The sequence below is a fragment of the Urocampus carinirostris genome, chromosome 8, assembly GCF_059441175.1.
Source record: "Urocampus carinirostris isolate Australia breed hairy pipefish chromosome 8, RoL_Ucar_1.0, whole genome shotgun sequence".
Lineage (NCBI taxonomy): Eukaryota > Metazoa > Chordata > Actinopteri > Syngnathiformes > Syngnathidae > Urocampus > Urocampus carinirostris.
Genome location: NC_142356.1, coordinates 29,655,570 through 29,674,281, shown reverse-complemented (window position 1 = coordinate 29,674,281; position 18,712 = coordinate 29,655,570). Strand labels below are relative to the sequence as shown.

At 39.6% G+C, this 18,712-nt stretch overlaps 2 protein-coding genes across 2 annotated transcripts in view; one reads left to right on the top strand and one right to left on the bottom strand.

The window, feature by feature from the left end:
• LOC148361551 (protein ELFN1-like) overlaps positions 1–18,712 on the top strand; it is a 114,838-nt gene that overhangs the window by 47,497 nt on the left and 48,629 nt on the right. Inside the window, exon 2 of the mRNA XM_088342263.1 lies at positions 1,789–1,856. The gene's annotated coding sequence lies outside the window, so the exon portion shown is untranslated. The remainder of the gene's footprint in view (positions 1–1,788; positions 1,857–18,712) is intronic.
• LOC148361552 (sialoadhesin-like) overlaps positions 1–18,712 on the bottom strand; it is a 97,167-nt gene that overhangs the window by 73,168 nt on the left and 5,287 nt on the right. The window lies entirely within an intron of this gene.

The window sequence follows — 18,712 nt, the reverse complement described above, 5'->3', positions numbered from 1 at the left end:
TAAAATGCTACCGAAAAAACCTGGTGGTGGCAGTGTGATTGACTGGGGCTGCTTTTCGGCCTCAGGACCGGGACTTCTTGCTGTGGTTGACGGAATAATACATTCAGTTATTTAGCAGATTTCATCTCATTCATTTTATTTATTTATTCATTTCAGGTAGGTAAATTATTTGTATACACATTTAAATGTAACCTAAATCAAACAGAATGTCTGAAAGGGAATGGGACAAAAAACATTAAATTCCACCCCTTTTCCCATATATGCAAAACTTAAATCAAATTTCCTGCCACTTTTGTTAAACTGATATTCCCAGCAGATGCAAAACAGCTCACCTGCAACTCATACACAGCAAACAATAATTGGGTAACAGAAAGAAAACAGTCATAAGCAAGGTTATCCTGAAGAAGAATGTCCAGCCATTGGTTTGTCCCTTCAATCACAAGTGCTCTTGGGCCATACAGAATGACAACGTTCTGAAACACACCAGCAAGCCCACGTCTTAATGGCTCAAAAAACAAGATAAAAGTTCTGGAGTGGCACGGTCGAAGTCTGGATTTAAATCCAGTTGAGATGCTTAAACTGGCAGATCATGCTAGAAAGGCCTCCAATATTGCAGATTTTAAACAGTTTGCGAAAAAGAGTGGGCCAAAAATTCACCACAGCGTTGTGAAAGACTCATTACTAATTATCAGAAACGTTGTATGTATTATATATGCGATAATTTCTGTTATCGCTTCCAAAGGTGGTCCAAGTTTAGGGAGCAATTATTTTTTTCACATAGGGCCAGATAAGTTTTCTTTTTTTTTTGTGCCTTAATAAATGGAATCAACATTTCAAAATGGCATTTTGTCTTTCTTTGGGTGGTCTCTGTGTAATATTAAAATTGAGTTCATGATTTGAATCCTTTGTGAGTGATACATATGCAAAAAAAAGGAAGGGGACAAAAACTTTTTCAGGGAACTGTAACTTTTGAATAAATCCAGCTTTACATCTGAACTAACTCACCACACTAAAAAGACTCAAGCGGGAGCTATGAATAAAAAGCCTCAGATATACAAAATAAAGATTTTATCGCTGAGCATGCAATAACATCAGACACAACCACCTGGCTGTGCCTACTGAAGCTGAGAAAATGATCTCTCTCATTCCACTTTTGAAACTCAGCATATTTCGCTATTACAAGTGCATCTATAACATGTGTCAAATCTTGGGTGGCACATTGTAATTCAAGTGTTTGTTTGTTAACCTTGAGCGCTGCTTTGTTTTATTATTGTTCATCACAGAGAACACCTGGTAACAAAGATAAGTAGTTCCAAACATGTATAGAATCTTTGCTGGACCTCATTTCTTATACACCTTAACGGCTGCCTAGCAGCGAGAAGGAGCATTTGGTTTGTGTTTGTTTAAAAAAATATATAACTTTTGACACTTGCTTGATTTTTTCACATACACAGAAATTTATTTTTGACATGCCTGGGTGAGGGCTACCTGGTGCACCATGTTGGAGACCCTTGGTTTTGTTTGTCCTGTGTTTTTTTTTCTCCTGTTCCTATTAAAATTTCTTTGTGCTTCGGAACTTAATTTCATACATGACTCCTCTCCCCTGCAAAAAATACCCGCTTGAAAGAGCCGTAATTTGTATTTCTTACCAAAGAAAATGACTTTGAGCAATGTTTTAGAAGCTCTCCTCAACTCTCTCATTCTGTCCCCCGACACCATTTAAAACAAAATATCAGAGCTCCTTCATTGATTGCTGTTTTTTTTTTACGTTTTTTTGTGTGCTTTTAGAGGTGTCGCCGGCGGAGTAAAGAGGAGATGTGAGAAAGTGTCGCCAGCCGCTGTGAACCATCAGCAAGGTAATATGATCGGACAGATGCGGGAACAGAGATCGGGAAACGTGAGACTATATAAAATTGCAAAACCACAGCCCCCCGTCCCTAGCCGAGTGACAGCATGGTGATCAAAGCGTAACAGGTGCAGGTTTTAATTGAAATTGGCCTTTTTAATGAAGCGATAGAATAACAATGACGGCAAAGCGGCTTACCGCGTGCCTGGATCCTTCCCGGGTGATTTCAACTCTCGCTTGATGTTGCGACAAACACTATTGACTTGTTGCCTTTCAGATAAGTCGTCGTTGTTTTGTTCCTGCATCGCGTCGACGGTATTCCAACAAAGTCTGGTGGGGTTACCAACAGCTGGAGTGTTGTCTAGATTTTTTAAAAAGGAATGATGAACAAAAGATCTTGATTAAAAATGTTGGCACTTGATCACCAAATTCCTCCATATTCAATACACTGAAAACATTTCAGACGCCCTTCTGGAAGGATGAATACGTTTATTGTTTTCGCCAACATTATTCATAGAACTCATAAAAGGCGCACAACAGGTAGTCATGTGGTTTTTCCATCCGTTATCTGCACCGCTTATCCTCAGTAGGGTCACGGGGGTGCTGGAGCCCATCCCAGCTATCTTCGGGCAGTGGGCAGGGGACACCCTGAACCGGTTGCCAGCCAGTCGCAGGGCACACAGGGACAGACAACTTACTCGCTCATTCACACCTAGGCCAATCAAAATGACATGCATGTTTTTGGAAAGTGGGAGGAAACCGTAGTACCTGGAGGAAATCTACGAAGGCATGGGGAGAACATGCAAACTCCACACAGGGGCTGCGGTAGCTGGACTTGAACCCTGAACCTTTGCATCGTGGGGCTGTGCCACTAGTCTGGTGGTGTTCTTTTTAATATTTACTATATACTCACTGTATTTGAAAATGTTCCCCCACAAATCAAGCAAAGTCCAACATTTTTGCATCCAAATTAAAAAGTAGGGAAATTTACACACTAAAATTCGCTCTCAGTATCATCAGACTGGATTTTTTGTCTTCTGTGTTTCAAAAAAAAGATCCTTTGGACACGGCAAAATACTCAACAAAATACATGACAAAATAGGACAAAAGGTAAGACAAGTATAACACTGGCACAGACTGGAGTTCCCTTTAATCCTTGAGGAACAATGACAAGAGAATCCAACACAGCTGAAAACGGTGCTTAAGGCTTTGCGTTCGCACCGGGCGTCAATTAACTCATTATTACTGTTGAGAAGCAATATCATTTTACTATGGAATCAAATATATCATTCAGATTTGATCATCAATCTATTATTATTATTATTATTTATAGAAAATGGAAATGTTATAAACCAGGGGTCGCCACTGACAAATGTTTAGCAGCCCACACATGTCCTTCACTGACTCATACTACCAGAATTGTTTTGTTAATATGAAATATTAAATTTAATTGAATTTTTTTTTTAATATAAAATAAACAATAAATGAAAACTATTTTCGAACATTAAAATGAAAACAGGACAAAAACAATGAGTCAACAACAATACATTCAATATCAACCTATTTGGAAATAAATTATTCTTTTTTTCACATGACCACAACAATTTACTGACAATGATATTTGCTAATGGGCAGCACGGCGGCGCAGTGGTTAGTGCGTTTGCGGCACAGTTCTGAGGTCATGAGACTGAACCTTCCTGTGTGGAGTTTTCATGTTCTCCCCGTGCTTGCGTGGGTTTCCTCCGGGCACTCCGGTTTCCTCCCACATTCCAAATAAACATGCATTTCATGAACATCGTCCAGTCCAAATTGTCCCTAAGTGTGAATGAGTGAGTGAGTTGTCTGTCTATGTGTGCCCTGCAACTGGCTGGCAAGCAGTTCAGGGTGTCCCCTGCCCACTGCCCGAAGATCCAGCACACCTGTTTCGCTACTTCCTGGAAAAGTTGTTTTGCATAAATAACCCCCTCAATTTGGCTGTTTGATTCATAACAACCCTTCAAAAGTTAGTTAAATTGGTTTGAAATAATTTAGGAAATAATTGAGAACTAATGAAACAGCACCCCCAAAAATGGATATGATTGTAATAAATACAGTAAATAAATTAATTGAGTTGGTCGAAAATGAAGTGGATTGGTCTATTTTGCTTGAAGAAATATTTAATGAACAAAACAAAAACGTTTTTGGTCTGAAAGTTAAATTACAGAGACAATAATGGGTCTCTGTATGCTTCAATTTTGAGTATGCGGCACAAAGCGGAATTCTTTTGGACCACCTTTCCTATAAACTTACCGATTGAATTTCCCCGGCTGGCCCTATCCAGCTGTAAAGATTGACTTACAAGAATGATTTGAGTAGGTCCCATAAAATGCCTTGTTTGCCCACTGCCTTTTTCTCTTTTAAATTTTTTATTTCTGTGCACCCCCTTCCCATTTTTTTATTTTCTATTTCATTTATTTGTTTTCGTACTTTTTTCTTATTGATGTCTTCCTACGCTGTGGCTAGTTTTGGGAGCCAGGCTTTGCCCCACTGTTATACTTGTGTCTCCTTTTGTCCTACTTTTAGCAAATTTGATGTTTATTTTTGAGCACAAAATACAAAAAAAATTTTTTAAATGCTGTGTTTAATGTACGAGTCAGTTTGAGCCGATTCAACCTCTGAAAAATTCACATTAGGGTTGGCCTGTAAGAGTTTTTTTTAATATGATGAGAGTCGAAGAAATAATTTGTGGCAGATCACGCGATGGACTCATCACTGCAAATTTTTGGCGGATACTAATCCCAAAATATTCTTTAAGGAGGACAGATTTTGCCATATGTGGGAATAATGTATAAATAACTGAATAGCTCCAAATATGTGTGATAAGTTTATTGTGTTTCTTATATAGGAAACCTGAAAACGAGATTCCAGAGAATGCATTTCGTTATTTTTCACTGTTATTGCGTACTGTTTTTTGTTGTTCCGACGATTATGAACTTACATTAATGTCACTATCTGTCAGGACCAGAACGGAAGCAGGACCCACTTGTGTTGAGTTTCTCACAAGTTTTATTGAAGGAAAGAAAGGGTTGAGGCCACGATCCAGTGATTGCGGGACGCGGGAAGCAGGTCGCTCTGAACGAGGAAGTGGATCTACCGTGGCGAGCGATGGCAGGGTCGGGAACGGAAGAAGGGGTCAGTGGCCGGGACAGGAGAGCAAAAACGTGGTCGGGTCAGAATCGAGTCTGAAGCCAGGAAAAGAGCGTAGTCATGGTCGGGGACAAAAAGAGGTATAAAGCCGGGACGGTAGAGTAGACGTGGTCAAGATCAAAAACGGGTCAAAGCCGGGGAACAGACGGGAGCAAAAAAACGGTGGGAGTCAGGGTCGAAAAAGGCTTGCCTAGAGTTAAATGAGGTTTGCAGACGGACTGACAAAAGGGGACAGAAAGGAGTGGGTTTAAATAGGGACAAGGAGTCAATCAGAGTCCGAGGCAGTTGGCACCAAAGGAGTGGGCACAGGTGATACACATCGGTAATCATGACACTATTGGCCAATCATTTGCTGCTCTTTGATACCCACGCCCATCTGGGTGGAACTTCTTTTGTAACCTTTTGATAAAAAAATAAAGCTCAGGTGATGGCTTCGGAAGCAGGTTGGAATTTATTATCTGAGGTTTGGGCTCCTCTGTGTTCTCCTTGCAAGTTCAAAATCCATTGATGTTGTCCCTCCTTATTTTGAGTGTCTACCAAGCTTTTAAATGAACTATATTTCATATGAATAAATTAACACATAAAAAATACATGCAATACCTAAATAAACGACATGAATGTAATGAATCGGTAGTCATTTATGCATTTTGTCATTTATTCAGTCATTTATTATTTTGGTATTATATTATCATGTGTTTTGTTGTGTATTTTGTCATTTGTTTTGTTGTGTATTTTGTTGTGCATACTGACATATATTTTGTCCAACCACAGAGAGCTAGAACCTGTCACCAAATTGAAATATACTGGAGCTGTCATATCAGAAGAGGTGTTGTAACCACAAATCATGGCCAGGATAGATCTAACCACCAGACTTAAACCCAACTGGAGGGACAAGGACAAAGCAGTGAAATCAAAATAAAATGACAAAATACATGGCGAAATAAAAGCGATAAAAAAAATACAGAACAAATAAACGACAAAATCAACGACAAAATACACGACGAACTACACGACCGACTATGTGACAAACTGAATGACAAACTACATGACCAAATACAAGACAAAGTACAATGCAAAATGTATGACAAAATACATAAATAACTTAATAAATTGCATTTAGATCATATATTTAGGTAGCATGTGACTTGTTTAGGTGTTGATTTTTTTATATGGCATATATTTGTTGGTATTTTTCTACTTATATATTATTTTCTACATATGGCAGGATCAGTCCTCCATGATTCCCTACTGTACATCGCTGCTTTATTGAGAGTTCAGCTCTGAGGCGTTGCAGTTCTGAGACTAATTTGGCAACAATAAGGATCTCAACAAAAATATGATGATTAAAACATGCATTGGAACAAAAATGGCATTGCACAGTACAGCTTTAGGTTTGTGCGCACGTGTGTGTCTGCATATGCGCGAGTGTGCGTTGGCCTTATTTACGAGGCTCATTTACAGGAAACAGATGAGTTAGGGATTCTGTTTATGTGGCAACAGAGGGGGTGCGTAGAGGTACACGGGGGTGTTTGGAGGAAAGACCGAACGTTGCCGAACGGTGATCTATTTATCAATTCCCCATCCTCACGCTCTCCCTTTCCCCTTTCCCTTCCCCTCCTTGCTGACCTACTTGCTCAATCTCTTCACAGCACTTTCAATTCGACTTTAACGACAGTTTTCAGTTGTTTTCTTGTGTTTGCTTCCCCTCCTCCCTTCTTCCTGCTGTTGTTGCCTCTGCAGCATCATTCCCTTCTCCTATTTTCTCCCTCATTTCATTTACTTTAGATTGCTTATCGGCCCCCGGAACAAATAAGATAGCACAGAGACAATTGGACAGTGTGCTTGCATTGTTTGTGCGCTCACTTAGTTTTCTATCGTGCACAATAGCGGAGCGTGTGGAAGCTAACTGAAGGGTGAGAATAATAATAACAGTGCTGCAATCAGTTAATTAAGATGTAAATAAAAAAACATATAAGGAGCCTCTGTGCGAGCTGATTTGAAGAAATGCATGGTAATTCGCCACAGGCTTGTCTGCCTGATTGCAAATGTGTATTTTTAGAATTTACAATTATGCAAATGATATTTCGAAATGGAAGTGAGCATAATGTGGAGGACAACTGAAGGAGAATGTTACAGTATTTTAGAACACTTCCAGATTCTTGTTCCAGTTTCATGTTACTCAGCATTACATAGAAAATCTTTATTTAATGTTTTCATGATCCAATTTGTCCAACAATAGTACCGATTTTCTATTAACCAAAACTCCACCCATTTTCTGACATTCCAATTTTAAATGCATCCACTTGCCCTGTAAAAAAATACCCGAAATTCAACGCAACCCCCCTGAAAAATATTACTAAATATTACAGTAGTTTGGTCTGCTTGTTGCTTGTGTTCTGCTATAATAATCTGTCACAGACCAGGAACGGAGACAGGACCCAATTGCGTTCATTTACTCAGCTTTATTTAGAAGGAGGGAAGGGCTTGCACCTACGATCCGGTGATCGTCGGTCACGGGTAGCAGATCACTTGGAACGCGGAAGTGGCATTACTAATCGCCATTTTAGAGACATGGATCAAGGCTAAAAAAAAAATGAATTTTAAACTAGATGGGTATGAATTCAACAATGAAAATAGAAAGAGCAAAATTGGAGGAGGTGTGGCAATGTATGGGGATAAAAGCTTGAGTTCTCAGGTGGTAGAAAGTATGATAATTGTGATTGATAATTTATTAGACTGCATAACAATTGAATTGTATGAGGAAAAAACAAAAATCTGATCATTAGCTGTGTATATAGAACACCTGCCTTAAGCACTGAACCATTTACAAACTCATCGGAAGAAAATGTTTTCAAAAATGAATCAAAATGTTGTTTTTTGATCCTGCTAAATCCAAACAAGAACAAAATCACTGACACATTTATCAACACAATGAATAGTTTGGGTTTATATCCCAAAATGACCAGACCAAGTAGAATCACAACCCGTTGTGCAACCCTAATTGATAATATGTTCTTTAATGACATGGACAACCAGAAAATGAGTGGACTACTAATCAATGACATCAGTAACCACCTACCAATTTTTACATGACAGAAACTACAAGACAAAATCAGCCAAATGTAAAACAATAGAAAGAAACCAAATACGATAGAGGAAACGACTTATTCGCACAAAACTGGGAAACTCTTTAAAGAACACATAATGTTGATCTTGCATATGAGACATTTCTTACCACTGCATGATAAACAATGTCCAATAGAACAATACAATTCGACTATGGTTTACAAAGGGACTACAAAATGCCTGTAAAAAGAAAACACGTACGATATGCTGTGTCTAATGGTTTTAAACATTATATTCACATAGCATTGGGAAAATAAAGGTATTTGAGGATCACTAGGTGTTTTTCACAGATCAGAGTTACACTTGTTTTCTAAATATGGTATATCATTTGAATTTATTATTATTATAATTCCCCTATTGTCTTGTAATATGAACCAATGTAAATATGTATATTAATAATGCGTTTGTTATATGTAAATACACAGGAGATCTAGCTGTAAGACACAATTATTGAGAAAGCCGAAAGGGTAGGATTTAATAAGCATATGCTTCTTCCTACTCCTTTTCGGACATTTTACATTAACGTTGTATTTTTTGTTTTGTAGTTTTGTTTTTGTTTTTTCTCATGTTCAAAATAAAGTTTCATTCCTTCATACATTCATTCAATTTACTGCAATCCCAGGTGGACTCGATTTTCGACATTCATTGCTGTTGAATGAGTGAACTCAGTCGTATGATTAGTTAGTTGAATTTTGACGCCCTTAACCGTCTTTGGCAGAGATCGAGCGGGCAAAAAATCAGCTGCACATATCAGGTAAAGCATTCCTCCATGTGGAAAAGCAATGCTGCAGTGACATCTGTCAACCAAAGCCAAACGATTTATAACAAGTAAGACGTTTAGCATGTGTTGTAAGCAGAAAGTCCTCTGAAGGTATGCACGTGCATATGAAAATGTCGTTATTGTAGATGCCCCTTAAAAAAAATCCCTTGAATGGGACTTAAATGTTGACTGACATCACGATGTTGTCTGCCAGTCGGGAGACATTTCAAAAACGTTTTATTTTTGGCTTGACGGCTTGTGTGTCGAACCACGCTGGGACAATGTGAGCTGCCGTGCCACAAATCTGTTGACGGTTGTCACTCGTGATTTTTGATCTGATACTTTACACGCACCCTAGTTCCTCGGATGAACAAGATAGGGGGGCTGCTACTCACTCAGGAACGTCAATTCTCTTGGGGTAATAAAAGTACCTTGTTCAAAACAACATATATTAGTTGTATTTAGCAGTTTTTTTCAATATTCAATTATTACCATTATTATCATCATAAGATGTGTTTTTCATTACAGATGCTTTCATCTGTAATCAAGATTAAATTCATTTTTCTAATTGTACGACTTGGGACTTGTTTGTCCCAAAAAGCTAATGACTTGATTAGATGAGATATGACGAGCTGGAATTTGGTCTGCTGTGGTGCACGACGTGGAAATGGACAATTAGGATTTACTTTAAACCTAATGTTACTCTGAGGATCACTCTGTTAAATGCTGATCGTGGTAATTTCTTTATTTCCTTTAAGGGAAAACTCAATTTTAACCAGTATGGGTATTCACCAAACAACCGTGAGTTAAAGCAGTGATTTTCCGTGAGAGATCGTCAGGTGTGCTGTGAGAAATTATCCAATGTCACTTTTTAAAATGTAAAATTTTATAAAACATTTATGATTCATTTTCTGCAAATATCATGTCAATGTCAAGTGTCTGTGCTGTAAAAACTGGGGGAATTATAAATTATATTGCAATTAAACATACTGTTCAGTGTCATTTTATAGCCATTTTGGTTAGTAGTGTGCCCCAAAGATTTTCCAATGTAAAAAAACGTGCCCTGGCTCAAAAAAGGTTGAAAAACACTGAGATAAATGACCCGATACTAAAGACCTGATATCAATGCTCGGAGGAAGGGGGGACTGAGAATGTAGGTCTGACAAACACATGGTCTTCCCCTTATTTGCCAGGGCGATTTTCTTTCACCAGATGTTGTCATTATAGGCAAGTGCCCATCTTCCAAGGAAAACTCAAGGAGAATTGAGAATGAAAATAGCATAGACATATTGTCAGCCACAGATACCAGTATCATCTAAATAATCTTAAAGGGGATTATTCTCCCGAAACATGGTAAGCGATGGTAGGGCTGAACACGCAAAAAACCCCAAGGGGAAGAATGAAATGTCAAGTGAAAGCATATATACAAAGATAACAATGTCATGGATTAAAATTATCAAATGGTATCCACATAAAAAATTACTATATATGCGGTGACAATATTTCATTATCCCAACACAATATTATCTGTTTTTGCAGCAAACACCAAAAAACAAATGTTGACAATATGAGATAGCTGAAGAGGTTGTTTGCTTAAAAACGTAGAGAAAGACTTTCATCAGAGTGCAAAGCTCGGAATGCACTGTCCACTTAAAAGCCAAAAAGTCCTTTCATCTAATATCGTAAGATACGGACCTTAATGATCGTCATCATCGTCACCATCATTAGCCTTCATCCAATCTGCAGGTAGTCTGCCTGGCACTCATGCCCGTGTCAGAGTGATTGGATTAGCATGCATCAAGATCTTATCGCAGCGTGAGCGGCGACCTGCTGGGCGATGGCGGCGGCGACACATTAATGCTAGCCGCTGCCGGGGAACAGATAATACGAGTAGACGACTACTCTTTGATTGCGAGCTGGGGGTTTATTTACCGGCAAAAGATAAAAAGAGTTAATGTAGCGGCCAGAGGTTTTGGGTGAGCATGCAGTAAGGGTGGCAAGAGGGCCTTGCAGGTGTTGTTTTTGTTATGTAATTTTGTTGGAGAAATGTTGCGTAGGGTTTTGAGGTCATGAGGGTGTTTGGTTGGAGAACAGGTGTGGCTGTGGTGTCACAGATAATGACACAGAGCTAAACCACCAAAGAATGGCTTTGAAAACAGGGGACATGTTATTGAAGCTTTAATTCCCTTGGTAAAAACTGCAACGGTAGAATACGATGGATTGAGACCACGTGCCAATAGGTACGTGAAAAGTAAAATGCATAAACTTTACATCTATTTTAACTATTACAAGATATAGGTGTTAACACATCGCATAAACACTTTTGAAAACAGCATTGTGTTCTTAATGCTTCAACATGGATGGAGACGGATTGGACGCAGAACAGTCCTCTCAGCCATTGTGTGAGTCTTTTTTTAAAGTTGAGCTGCCAGAGCTGGAAATGACGTGGATAACCTGGAAGCACATTATTTCACTGCACTTTTTCAACTTAAAACCCAAAGAAACACCAGATATTTATGTAAAACACTTCTCAGTGAACTTACATCCATTTTTAACCACAGTAACTTATTTATTCAAGAAAAACAGCAAACAACACAGTCCCCGCCTGGCACAGGCCTCTATAAATAAACCTTGGAGGCGGGCAACACCTGGCATACCTGTCAACTTATATGATTTTGCCCTATATTATACGACTTTTGCAAAATTATTTTAAAACAATCGTATTAAGAAATAGATACAATTTTGTCTTATTACCGCATGTACTTGCATATAAGCCAAATTTAAAACTATAAAATACAATGCTGAAATCAAGGGGTCGGTTTATATGTGCATAAAACAAAATGCAAACAATGGGGCGTATGATAAGCAAACAATGCAAGCCACCCATTGGCCCACCGCCGCGCTCCCCCCTTTCCCAATGTCCTCTTCCTGTTCAGTCAACCGGCACCATTCAATTGTGTTTGAGAGAGACCACATCCCTTTTTATGTTGATCTAGTGTGTTTTATTGCCTTATTTGCCCATAATCATGGGTCCCAATAAAGTTAGATTTGTGCGGTAAGATTTGTGACTGGTGAGGCAGAGTCAGATCAATAAATAAATGAACCTACATTCTTATTTGTCATCTGAGTGGCGACCGAGAAAGCAATTTAGAGGCTGCGGCATAAAAAAACGCTTATTATGTGCGCTGCTCCTTTTGAATAAAAGAATCGATGGATAGGTAATTCTCCATTATCAAAAAAAGTCCATGTAATGAAATAAAAAAATACTGGATTGCTTGACTTGCTGTGAGCAAACTAATTCTATTCAGATTCAGAATAAGTATTGTCATTGTCAAACACCAACGGGAGCGTCTATCAATCCAATACTAGAATAAATATACCCGTAATTCAAGTTCCTTCCTCTACTAAGCACTCTTTGTTGCTAAATGCAAATCCTTCGTTCATACAGGAAATGTCGAGGGTTTTCAGAGACCGGCATAAAAGTAAACGATTGGACGCTGAGGATCTGTCCAAGCGTCCATTAAACGCTGGTGTCCCTAATTAGGAAATCAGTACCCCCAGTGACCTCTGTTAGGCGTTGATGTGATGGGACCTCAATATTGTGAAGTTAAATGAGGAAGAACTTTCAGTGAAAACATTAACCATTTGATATTTCCATGATGATAGATCAGGCTGTGCCTCACCTGCTTCCCCTGAGAGCAAATCACTGTATATTTCTAGAAATAATGTCATCATATGATGATTTAATTTTACATAGTTTCTGGACTTTCCTCTTGTAACCACAGGGGTTTGTGTACACCGTTTAACAAGCTATATTTTAGAAGTTGCAGACTGGTTGGTAGTACTTAGGGTGTGCTACCAAATATCTGTTTGTCATCGGGTTGACCTGGGTCAGACGAAGGTGAACGCATACGGAGAGCAATTAGCTGTGTCGTTTTAGACTGCTGACAGTTTAGGGCAGCCGCCTTTGCATAGCCTGATGACGAGGGGACGGTTCGTGTTCTGACAGTGTGATTCAGGACAGGTGGCGGGGTTAGCGTGGCACGTTCCAAGCTGGTGAGTTTTGCAGATGGCGATGGCAGGGGGAATTGAGGGTGAGAGAAAAAAATAGGGGGGAGAGAAGGGCGGAGAGAAAGGTCGCTTTGTTTTCAACTGATATGTATGTCCTCGCTCATGTTGGCTCTCATTTGTCTTTTCGGGGAGGAACCGCAATGGCATACTGATGATAGTACTAACACACACACACAAATTCACAAAGCCGTATCTTCACCCTCGCCATTAATTCTCTCAACACATCCTCTACATTCTGTCTGCTCAACTGATTTCCTGCCTGGCGTCTCGGCTCCCTGCGCAGCTGCACTTTGCCGACCCAGATAGCCATCCATTCTGTCGTCTATCCATCCCTCCATTCTTCAACTCGCTCCCTTCTTCACAAGCGCCATACTTCCACATACCGCCTTCGGTGCAACTCGTCGACGGCACAGACAGACGCTCCCTTGCTCGCCATTCCGGGGCCAAACTGATTGCCGTCGTCTATTGGATAAGGTGGCGAGAGAAAAATGTGGGACTGTTTGCTGGAGGGCAGCTCGGATGAGATAAGTCAGGTCTGCTCATGTGACCTATCACTAAAAACTCTTTATAGACACATGTACTGGCAGTTTGGTGTTTTAATGGCGCCAAATTTTTGAATTAGGAAGTCAATATTTTTATCTCATCTCACCTCATCTCATTAGCTGCACCGCTTATCCTCAGTAGGGTCACGGGGGTGCTGGAGCCCATCCCAGCAATCATCGGGCAGTGGGCAAGGGACACCCTGGTCTGGTTGCCAGCCAATCGCAGGGCACACAGGGACAGACAACTCGCTCGCTCATTCACACCTAGGGACAATTTCAGATTCAGATTCAGATTCAGATCTACTTTATTGTCATTCTAGTACACGTGTATACAGAACGAAATGTCGATACATCTGACCCGCACAGTTTCCTTGAATGTACAGATATAAGTAAAAGTTGTATTGTATTATGGCTACGTATAGTATTTTACCATAGTGCCGATAGTGCAAGACAGACATGGGGACTTGAGACTTAGTGACTTGGACTCGAGTCGACTCGAGTCGCTGTTTTTATGACTTGTGACTTGACTTGGACTTGGCAATCTAAGACTCGGGACTTGACTTGTGACTTGACTTGCCCAAGAAAAAAATACTTGGGACTTACTTGGGACTTGAAGGTGAAGACTTGAGACTTACTTGAGACTTGCACATGTGTGACTTGGTCCCATGTCTGGTGCAAGAGGAGTAGCTAACCGGATGTGCAAAATGGGCAGTCAGGTTAACAAGTCAGGTAAACAGTAACATTAACACTGTAACAATAACGCTGTAAGTACAATAGTGCAGAGAGCAAATGTGCAAGGAGTGGCAAGCTATAAAGAACTGCCAGTAGTGCAAAAAGTCAGATTAGCAGCCTTTTAGATTTAGGTTAACTATATGTTAGATTGACCATTTAACAGTCTAATGGCCAGGGGGACTAGACTACTGCGGAACCTGGTGGTCCTGCACCGCACACTGCAGTACCTCTTCCCAGAGGCTAGCAGAGTGAACAGTCCATGATGGGGGTGAGAGGGGTCCCCGATAATGTTCTTAGCATGGGATAGGCAGCGCTTCTGGCCAATGTCCTGAATGGAGGGAAGTGTAGTCCCGATTATTTTCTCTGCTGTCCTCGTTACCCTCCTCACACTACCCCAGTCGGTAGCGCTGCAGCCTCCACACCACACAGAGATACAGCTGGTCAGGATACTCTCTATGGTGCCCCTGTAGAATGTGATGAGGGAGGGTGGGGGCAGGTGGGCTCTCCTCATCCTCCGTAGGAAGTACAGGCGCTGCTGTGCCCTCTTAACCAGTGTACCGGCCAATCAACCTGAAATGTATGTCTTTGGAATGTGGAGGGAAACCAGAGTGCCCGGAGGAAACCCACGCAAGCACGGGGAGAACATACAAACTCCGTACAGGTAGTCCGGTAGCTGGATTTGAACCCACACAGGAAATTCCCAAGACCTTAGAACTGTGCCGCACACGCGCTAACCACTGCGGCGCCGTGCTGCCCCCAATATTTTTATAATGACTCAAAACTGTATTTAGTGTTTATTAAAACTTCGCTTCTTTCAATATTGAATTGTCATCAGAGTTTCCATAAACCTTATGTCATCTTTGCCGTGTTTAGGGGTCTGCAAAGCATCTTGGCGTAGTGCATGAATTAATTTTCTACAGGTGCTGTGGTTGTCTTTGTGCTTTACTCATTTAAGTTTTTCTGGCATTTGATGTGGGACCACTGCATTCTTTATCATGGAACAGGTACCTGCCACAGACTTCCCGTGAACGTTACAAATGGTATACAGTAACACCTTGGTTATCGTCGTTAATGGGAACCTAAACCCCCCTGCGAAAAGTGAAAAACTGTGAAGTAGCGACGCACCTTCATAAAATCCACCAAGAGTCAAACATACCTCACCAACTGAACGTGTATGACTGTAACAAAATCACAACTATAAACTAAAAATTTAAACACAGAACACAGAGTTCCAGTCAAAATATTGGTCTTTACTGTCATCATTCAAAAGTACAACGAAATTTGAGGGCCTCTCCTTTCACAGTAAGAAAGAGAGTGGCTGACAAGTTGTACGCTAGCATCTGGTATCTTCGGGTTTAGGCAGGTCCCGCGGTGGTTAAAATGCACCCTGTTGTAGAGTGAACATGGTCCACCTATACCATATTGGTTTGCGCCCGGAACCTTTGTACGGGGGCTTTTTTTATCCTGCCTGTTAGGGTAACGTACCTTTCAAGTTTAGAAATAATAGTTTCCAAATGCAAATGAAAGGATGAATGAATGATCTCTTTTTATAATACTAATAGTAATGGTGTGTTTAGAAAAAAATAGCTTCTAACGCACTTTCTCGTTTGGATCATTTTTGTGGTCAGCGGTTTACTACAGTGTCGCAACTTTGTTGTTAAATAACGCAAAAGGCTCAGAGTGATGTCATAGTGTGAATGCTTCTGTTTTGGCCAAATCATTTAGAGGTGATGCTGACATTCTGGCCACTAAGCCCAAAACTGGACTAGTACAGAATTCTATCACATGTCGAATATTTAAAAAGGCAAGATTGCATTCGGATGACAGGTTCATGTGCTACTGGGCACGTTTGGCCTTTCTCCACCTGCTCTGTGAGTCATATGATTGTCCAAAGCGAGAGGATGCGGTGGCTGGCGGCGCTGGTCTCAAAGACAAGCCAGGTCATATGAATCACTGCACCCAAAAAAAACATTTATTTTTTTCCCCTCCTCTTTAATTAACCTTGCAGCTGAAAAACTTAGGCATGCAAAAATGCAAGCTTGTTAATTTTCTAACTTACATGAACGTACAGTATTGCGAGAAGAGATCCATAGGAAGTTGCTAAAGCAGATGATGGAGTAACATTTTAATGCCCAATTCAATTGAATAACTTTTGATTGAAATAAAACATTTGTGTGTGTATGTGGATTGGTGTCAGTGATGCTTAAAAATATTCTTATGACTTACTTGTATTGATACCAATACCGAAATTCTCTTAGGCAACATGTCAAACATACAGCTTGTGGGCAGGGACCAGGCCCGTGGGATTATTAAATCTGGCCCATCGTAAATTTTCAAGTATTTCAAAAAAAGCAGGTCTGTAGCTCATTTCCATCGAATGCTCCTTCCCACTGCAAGACGTACAGTCTGGTTTCATGTTAAAGACAATATTGTGCAGCATTTTCTCAACCCTAGCCTAGTAGGTTGAACTGACATGTTATTGCCCGTTCACTGTTATAACTATTATTTTGTATATATTTTTTATTCATTTCCAAGCTGTATAATTGACGAAACATATTTTAATTCATAACTCCCATTTGAGTTAGTTTATGTTTGTAGAGAGTTGGTTCAAATCAACTGTTAAAATAAAGAAATTGTTAACACATTCAATGCCAAACATGAAGACCATTTGTTCCATTGTCACTGAATAAATGTGTTAAAAACAGATCATCCGTGATTATGATTTTTACGATGGGCTTCAAATATATGCTAAATGATAAAGCATAGTACTGAAAAACAAAGCTAAATATTTGCTGTTTACATGTTTTTTACTGATCCAGCCCACCTTAGAACATAAAGTTTTTATCCGGCCACTGATCCAAACCGAGTTTGACATTCCTATTCTAAGCTCTCGTCACTTTGACGATGGCCGACACAAGGATCGGCTACCCATTGGTTGCCATTTTGGAAATGCAGATTTAAAAAATACCTAATTGCCGAATAATGAAATATCATATATAATATTCAGGCAAAATATTATGTTGGTGTTGAATAGTATTCCTTTGAAAGTATCAGCCATTGCGTTGCAAAGTAAACAGAGTTTTATTTATCAGTTGCATTGATATCTGCCATCGGTGGTTTACTGTACGGAGGAGTTGGGTACTTGTAATCGCAGTGACGTGCGGTGAGGTAAAGCGTCATTTGGTTGGCAACAATTAATGTGCTTTATTTTAAAAACATAACAAAATAATCTTAAAATGTACCTTTATATATGAATGAAGTAACTGCGCCATTCCCTCTGAAAAATCGCCCCTTGGCACATTGCACGCAGTTCTCCAGTGAGATAAGTGAATCTTGTAGTATTTGAACGCTAATTGTGAAAACTTTTGAAAGCAATTTTGCATATAAAAATCCCAAAATTCTCAAGTCAAATGAAAAATAATTTTAACACATATTTTTTGCTACCCGCAAGCACCTCATGTCAATAAGTCCAACGACCACAGCAGCAGAAGGGCAAGCTCTCAAAATAGCTGACAGATATTGAGATGAAAGAGATGAAAAATACCCCAGAAAATTAAACAGTGTTTTTGCAATGCCTCATAAAAGTATAACAACCTTGCTTCAACTGTCACCTGTACAGTATTGTCAGAATTTATCCTTTGGCTATATCACCGAGATGTCCAGAATATTCTGCCATTAAAAGACTTCCGGAGAAGAAGTTCATCTCCAGCCTCTGATTCCAACAAAATTTCCATCACAGAAATTAAACGAATATGTCTTTCAAAATCACAGATCATCAATAAACAATCAGAGTTCACGGATCTCTTAACGGACTGAGTCGTAGGGGCACTACTTCCTGTGGCGTGTCTTAGGCAAGTATAGCCTGGCGGCGGCCATCCCTCTCCAGGCTGTTTTTTTGGGGGAGTAGGGGTTTGGTCCCCCATATAAAAGAGATAGTACTGACTTGTATGGTAACCCGTAGCAGGAGAAACCCTCTGTTTGTTAACGATGATGAAAATGAAAAATTATTTTATGCATTTATTTTTATTGTTGGCTTGTAACATTAGATTAAAATGAGGAACCTTATTTTTCAGATTATACAATAAATTTTGATAGTATTTTTCGTTTTTTTCCCCTCCGATTTCAACTTGATTTTTGCATCGCTGGGGCGGGGATCAATAATCCTTTCCCTGTATTTAATTTCAGTTCAGTTGTCTAATAGGAATGTTGATTTTACATATGGGTTTTTAATAGTATTTTTTATTTTTTTTAATTTGTGTATTTATTTGTTTGTTTGTTTTTTCTTCAAATGTTCTACTTCTCTTTTGAAGCACAACGGGTAACATCCAGTTATGCAGAAAAAAAATGTAGTAAAATGTAACCATTTGAATTGTATTTCTGAGTATTTCTTTAATTAAATTTGACGATATTAGATTTTCTCAATATTTTAACTTGATGTTCTTCCCTCTG